This window comes from Lipotes vexillifer, unplaced genomic scaffold, assembly GCF_000442215.2.
Source record: "Lipotes vexillifer unplaced genomic scaffold, Lipotes_vexillifer_v1.1 scaffold825, whole genome shotgun sequence".
In the NCBI taxonomy this organism is placed as follows: domain Eukaryota; kingdom Metazoa; phylum Chordata; class Mammalia; order Artiodactyla; family Lipotidae; genus Lipotes; species Lipotes vexillifer.
This window is the reverse complement of record NW_006785310.1, coordinates 341,439-349,409: the sequence shown is the minus strand read 5'-3', so window position 1 is coordinate 349,409 and position 7,971 is coordinate 341,439. Positions and strand designations below refer to the sequence as shown.

General features: G+C 32.3%; 1 protein-coding gene across 1 annotated transcript in view; it reads left to right on the top strand.

Annotated features, from left to right (window-relative positions):
• Positions 1 to 7,971, top strand: part of GUCY1A2 (guanylate cyclase 1 soluble subunit alpha 2) — a 382,047-nt gene that overhangs the window by 43,446 nt on the left and 330,630 nt on the right. The gene's annotated exons all lie outside the window — the stretch shown is intronic.

Genomic DNA, 7,971 nt, shown 5'->3' with positions numbered 1-7,971 from the left:
AAAGAGTAGTTTTTAAATAAGTACTTATAATTTAGAAGGGGACTGTATAACAGGGTTTAGATTTCCATAAATATTAAATTTTTCTGGAAAACAGATATTAGGTCTAATTTTTTTCCCTATAAATAATGATGGGTTGTTCTCAAAATGTAAAAAGCACAATCTTGTAAATGACTGCCTCCTGTTCACAAGACGCTGGCATGTATCCAACAGGTGATTATGTGCCTAAGACGTAGCTGTTCTCTTAACTTATGTCCTATCATAATTCTTGAAATATAGACTGAGGACAAAGATGACAGCTTTACTAGTCATATTCAATGTAAGCTTTATTTTTATTTTTAACAAGTTACTGAAGTATGATTAATCTTGGTTTGCTTAGATCTCACCTTTTACAAAGAATTACATTTAAAGTCTTCTGTGCAATCATTTATGCAAATGCAAAAATTGATTAACTCTGAAAAGAAAAACACCGTAAAGAAAGAGGACCTGTTCTGAGTTGGGGAGTTTAGCATGGAGAAATATAGTTTCAACGAGTTTAGGAAAATGTTGGTGCCTGGAAGCCCTGTCTGTGGATGCCAGAGAGCAGTTTTCCAACTCTATGATTTATATTTACCAGCTTTGGGTGGTGTGGTAAGAATATTGGTGGATTGGATTTGAGGGATACATATTTCTCTCACCTTCTTAACATATTACAAGGTTAAAGACTAGAATTGTGTTTGTTCACTCATCCGAATGTTATTTATATTTCACCTATCATCAAAAAATATTTAAAGCCATAGGTCAGAAAATATGATCAGAGTAACAAATTTTTCTCCTTTCAAAATGACCATCTCTATCTACTTAGTATAAACTCTAGGTAGTTTGATCGTTTACCAGCTCTGCAGGTTGAAGTTTGAGTTAAGTGGTTGGCATGGAATAAAAAGAGAAACCTGAAGAGAAGGAGAAAGCTTGTTGCAGAAGACCAGTCATGCTTCTGTCATGCATTTGTTCCATTGCCTCTTCCTTAGGACTCCCTGGAAACATGTGCACATTACAGAGTGGTTTATGCCTTCTGTAGTAATGGTAAAGAACTATTTCTAGACATCAACATTTTTGTCATTGATTTTCTTTTGTTGGCTTAGAAACCAGTTGTTATATTGTCTCATTATTTACAAATTAGGGATATTAAGTACAGATTATTCCTTATTTTGGTGCTCTGGCATTCACTGTGATAATGCAGTACAGTACTCTAAGGAGGTTTTTAAACTCTGGGAAAAAGGATGTACAAAGAGAGATAGTTGTGAACAATGCCCTCCCTACTGGAGGCTTTTAGTGTTAAACGTACTGCTTTATTTAGTACATCTTTTGCATACCAAAATGATCTTCTAATTTTAGTTGTTTGAAAAATGTAAGCCTTTTCCAGGCATAATCTGCAAAGCTCATTTTTAGCTCCAATTAAGTAAAAATATGTGTTTATAGTCTTATGAGGTACAGCATTGAGTATTTTCTTGGAAATTGTAACAGTTGATTGGTACAATGAAGCATCTATGCTAAAGCATTAAAGGGTGTATACTGTGTTTTCTGCTGAAGTGTTGCCACCTGATCCTGTATCTTGGATTTAGGTAATGTTGGGGAAAGGAAGACAGAATTGAATAGGGAGACTTAAGGGAGAAGGATGATATATTGCTTAGCTCCCTTTGCGTAATACAATTTAAAATAAATGAGGATTATGAGGATTTCAGTTTTAACAGGTTTTGATACTGTTAAAGGGGTTGTGGGTGTTTCATCAAAAGCCATAAGATATAGATGGTGTAGGATAAAATCATTCCACAGTAGGACAGAAATCATATAAAAATGAGAGATCTAAGGTAATTTTTCTACTGATGAATTATAGCAAACAGAGGTTTACTATTTTAATAAGCGTCAGTTATTTACTAAGTATTAACAAAGTATAGTTTTATACTGCCTTGGCTAAAGTGCATTTTCTCTCAAAATGATTGGTGAAGGACATGAATTGTGAAAAAATATTCATTAAAGTTTTTTTCTGTTTTAAAGGTCTTCTGTTAGAGTGGGGCTTTATTGTCTCCAAAAAGTCAGCATTTAAAGTCAGTGTCAGAGTAATGTTTTCATGGGATTATTTGTTGGGAAAATGCTAGTGAGGAGAATGGAGTGGATGACCTTTGGTGCATATACCTCACAATATTTTTGTGAAATACTGTGAAACCTGAGCTCCCTATAAAGTGCCACTGATTCCAGAATCATTAGCTGGTATGGAACTTTTTGTTGCCACTTGTTTTTATATAAGCAATAGTTTATTGCTTACATGTTGACTTGTATGTACTTTTCTGCTTTTATTGTGATTTTGAATGTGCACTTGACAGCCTTGTAATTGGCCATAAAACTGTGAAGAGTTAGTTAGCCTTACTTTAGGGTTAAGATTACCTGGGGGTTTCCTTAGAATAACTCTAAAACATGTAATTGTTTAGCGAATTAGAATATATTTAACATATTTAGCATATTGGAGAACTAGTTGGTACAAAAACCACTTATTTTTATAGATGAATTAATATTGATAGCAATAAATAAATTCTGCCAATATAGTTCTTTTTTGGGGGAGACAAATGGTGTTTTATTTATTTTTTAATTGAAGTATAGTTGAATTACAATGTTGTGTTAATTACTGCTGTACAGCAAAGTGATTCAGTTATACATATACATATATTCTTTTTTTAATATTCTTTTCCATTATGGTTTATCATAAGATATTGAACATAGTTCAATATAGTTCTTATCACTGTAACTTTGTAATGGATCAGTTTTCTCTTTCATTAAAAGTAAATTAAAAATAAATAGTGTCAGTATTTTAATGAGATGAATTGGAGTTAGGATGGCTGGAAGGGAACTGATTTATTAACTGATTTAATAATGATATTATAATGTAGTAATTTAGAGCAAAAACTAGAGCCAGATTACTTAGTTATGAAAACATACTTACTCACTGTATGAACTGGAATAAGTTACTTAATCTTTCCATACTAGATATTTCTCATTTGTAAAATGGGGATAATATAATTACATACCTTCTAGAGTTGTTAGGAAGATTAAATAAGTTAATTTATATAAAGTACTTACAGCAGCCTGATAAATAACAAGTGCGGAAGTGTTTGCTCCTATTATTGAATATTCACAAAATAATGTTTGCATCAGAACTGGGGGGTCAATATTCTCCCTTTTATATATGAGGAAACATATTTTGATACATTAACTTGTTAAGTTCCTTTGTAAGTGCTGACAAGCCACAAAAGCAGGATTTAAAACCAGGTCAGTCTGACTCCATACCTTTCCCTGCTTCATGCTGCCTTCAAGGGTCATTGGACTAAGACTGACTTTACATCACACCTCCAATGCTAATTACACAAGTCTTTCTAGTTCCCTGAATTATGAAAGTTGTCATTGTATTGCATTTTACTTAGTTCATTACTACTTGAAAGTGTACTAGGGAAACTTGCTTGCATAAGGATATTATCAAAAAAGTTTGGTTATTTATCATTCATATTAAGGAGAATGCAGTTTCCTTGTAATTTGAATCATTTACAGGTTAGATTTTTTTTTCAGACTTCAGGTGTTGACAGTGCAAATTAAGGGTGACAGTGTTTGGCTCATGACACAAACATGGTTTCATAGTTATGCTATAGTAAACCTTATGCCAGTTCTGTTGGCCACAAGATTTCAAGCTGATTTGGTGGCTTAATTTAATATGTTAGATGTCATTGGCCTAGCACAAACCTTGCAAAAGGCTGTATTTACAATGCCATTGATTTTTTTTTTAATGGTTAAGCTTAGGAATATTGTCAGAGTATCTCATTTAGGAATTTAATAATTTAGGCATTATTAAATTTAGGAATTTAATAATTATAAAATTATTAAAATTATTAAATAAGAATTTAATAATGCCTAAATTATTAAATTTAGGAATTTAATAATTCCTAGTAGAGAATTGAGTAGTGATTCTATGTAAATTAAAAATAACTTCTGCTTTCTACTCTCTGCTTGAATACTTTTTTCTGAAGTGATTAGATGTAGTAGGTAGGCCTGAAAAGGAATGAGACTGCTGAGTGTCTCACTGCCTCCAATATGTGTAAAATTATAAAACATTTAAATAAAAACTGATCCTTAAATTATGCAGACCAGCTTTAGAAGATACAAGTATATTGAGAAGAAATGTAGAGGGCTTTCTTTACTCCCCTAGATATTTTTCTCTTGGGAGCATTTTCTTCTGAATCTTATGACAAGCCTTTTCCCATTTATCCTGGTAAATTTCTCCACACTAAGCTTCTCTTCTTTACTGAAAAAACATGACAGTCATTTTTCTTTCTTACTTTTTTGATCTTCTTTGTTTATATCTAATGTGTTGTTGCCCTATCACTAGCAGCTTTCTGTCCTGGACCTCTTCTTTATGTGGGAGAGCAACCTCTCACATCCTAAATTCTTCAGACTGCCTGTTGTTCTCTTTTCTGAATTTTTTAGTAGGTAGGTTTTTACTTTCCTTTTCCCTTTAAGTTTTTAAAAATTAAACTTTTAATTTTAGTATAGTTTCAGATTTACAGAAAAGGTGTGAAGATAGTATAGAAGGTTCTCATACATTCCACACCTATTTCTCCTATTATTGACAGCTTACATTAATATCCCAATGTAATTGGTCCCAATTAATGAACCAGTACTGATACATTATTATTAACTAAATTTCAAGCTTTATTTAGATATCTTTAGTTGTTACCTGTCCTTTTTCTGTTCCAGCATCCCACTCAGGATATATTACATTTAGTTGTTAGGTCTCCTTAGACTCCTCTTGGCTGTGGCAGTTTTTCAGTCTTTCCTTGTATTTGATGACCTTGATGGTTTTGAAGAGTACTAGTCAGCTTGCTTTCAGATGTCTGCTGTGTAGTTTGACATATGTCCATCATTATTGTGTGTGTGTTTTGAGCACTTCCCTACTATCTTGTATTATAAGATGCTCCAGACTAATCTTGTATATTTTTTGCCTCAGTCATTTCTCAAAGTCATTTCTTAAAAGGAGTCTCAAAGGAGTCCTGATTCCTTTTGTTGGAGAATGGTGTTGGAAACCAAAATCTGGGTACTCGGTGTACTCATTGCTATTGGGGTGTTGCTGCTTCTAGGCTCTCTCAGTTGACAGAGCAAGGAAATATATATGTGTATATTAACTGCTATATATATATATATATGCCTGTCTATAAATATTTCTGTATTTCTGTATTATGCTAAATATGAGTTCGTACTGATGTCTTCAACTCTAGCCCATTATCATATGGATCATTCTGACCTTTCCCCCTTGCTTCCTGTAACCTCCTATTCCAGCAGTGAGAAACTTTGTTCTGTTTAGCCATTGGCTACATAATTGTTCAATTGCAGTGTAGGAGTATAGTTGTTTCAGAATTGTTATTACATGCTCCTATGGGAAATGATTTTTATCAACTAGAGTACAGTGTTTGTGTGCAATTTCAGAGTATGGATTTATGTATGAAGTTTTACAGACTCCACTCATTTCCAAGGTTATTTAGGTCAGCACCTTTCTACTCTACTACCTTCAGTGAAGGTTTTTTTTGTACTTGTAATAAAGTTCGTAATACAGTTATATTCTTTGTGTGACTTGATAGCTAATTCCTTTTTTCATTCCATTCTGGGATCTTACATTCCATTTCTGGGATATACATATGTATATATATAAATATATTTATATACAAATATATATAAAAATTTTTTTTCTATATATATAAATTAAAAATTTCATACTGTAAAGTTCACTTTTTGTGCTATATAATTCTATGAGTTTGATAAGTGCATAGTGTCATGTATCCACCATTATAATATCATATGAAATACTTTTACTGCCTTAAAATTCCTCTGTACTTCACCTTTTTAACCCTACCTCTTTCCCCCCAACAAATCCCTAGAAAATACTAATCTGTTTGCCACTCTATAGCTTTGCCTTTTCCAGAAGGTTATATAAGTGGAATTATAATAGCATGTAGCTTTTTCACATTTTTTCTGTTTTTTGTTTGTTTGTTTTTTTGCTTAGCAGTGTGCATTTACGTTTAGCACATATCTTTGTGTGGTTTGATAGCTTATCCTTTTTTTCTCTGAATAGTATTCCATCATAATAATGTACTACAGTTTGCTTATCCATTCACCTATTGAAAGACGACAGCTGGTTGCTTCTGTTTTTGGTGATTATGGATAAAACTGCTATAAACAGACACCTGCAGATTTTTATGTAGACATGTTTTTGAATCAGTTAGGTAAGCACCTAGGAGTGTGATTGCTGCACTTTGTTTAGCTTTGTAAGAAACTACAAAAATGTCTTCCAAAATGGCTGTTATCACTTATTCCTCATTCTCTCCAGAAACTGGTTTGTCAGATTGTTTTGATTTTAGTCATTCTAATAGATGTGCCTTTTCCCTTGAAATTTTAATAAACAAAAACAGCACCTGCTATCTCCTTATAATTTCAACATATACAAACTAGAGTTAAGAATTTTGTTTTCCTGTTTTGTCATTATGAGTGCTTTTCCAAGATTTTATGACTGATTTAGAAACTGTTTAAAAAATTATTTCTGGTATGATTAAAAATCATACCAGAAATTATCCATGGTGCTAACAGCCAGAATATTTCTCTTTGATTTGGTAAAAATAAGTCCCTGGAATGGAGTCAGCCACTGTTATATAGTGGAAAATGAAATATTTTATGTATTCAGGTATAACTTCTAAGTGATATGACTTATCCTATTTATTGAAGATGTTCAAAATATCAGTCTTTGTTAATATGCTTATGCTCCCCTCATCTTCAGATTAATGTAGTTTGAATTCCATTCAACACTATCAATGGCCAGTGAGTCAAACTCGCTTAACAAAACCTTCTTTTACTCAGTTCATTTTCATAAGCAGGTTTTGTAAGCCTCTTAAACAATCTCCCATTGCTCTTTTCTCAGGAAACAGTATAATTTCCACTTAATATCTGCAAAATTCCTAACATGGAAAAATTACCTGTGACTTAGAAGAAATGAAAGCACAGTTAGGTCAACCTTTTTACATGGGCTTGTGGGGAAGGCAGGAAGACTATGAGGCCGTGATGTAAGAGTCTGCTGCAATACTTATTGACCTCTCTACTGCTTCTATTACAAAAGAATAATTTTTGTTTTTTCTCTCAGTTAGCAAGAAGTTTATTCTTTCCTTACTATGTGAGGAAGATGATGTGGGCCCATACCACTTCCTATGTGAAACTCATAGGTCATTTTTTTACCATCTCTTGGAACAAATTCATAGTGATTTGGCATATTTACTTTTTAAATTTAAATACCATATGTTTGTGTTCACTCCTTTTGAATCTTTTAGCTCAAATGAACACACCACCTTCTCTCCTCCCCTCTCTTTTCCCTTTTTATTTTATGCCTTTTAGTCATTAAATTAATTATTTTTATCTTAGGTCTACTTTTTGTTTTTCGGTCCTTTATATTCTCTGATTTTATTGCTCTTTGCTACAGATCTCTAGCTTTGACTGGGCTATAAATTTTAATAACTAGTTAATTATCTTGAAAATTAATGAAAATTTTAAGTAAGATTAGAGTTAAATTCAAATATCCTAGGTTCTATGCTAGATGAGTTTTCATTCTTATTAACCTTGAGTTTAGATGTTCAGTCAATTTTAAGTGTTTTGACAGCATTTCTATCACCATTTATTTAAATTAATTTGATGAACAGAACTTTATGAGTCAGAATAAAGATGTTATTCAAATTAAGGCTTGTTATATGATGTATTCCCTTTATTATCTCACAGTCTATTTTCAAAAACAAAAATATGGATCTTTGTATTTGTTTTTTATGAGCCTGTTCTGTTAAAGATTCTCATATGTTTTATTTTCCATTCGGGGAGCTATGATTATGTATTGTGGATGATTTTTATAGGTGTTTTTCTCTTTCC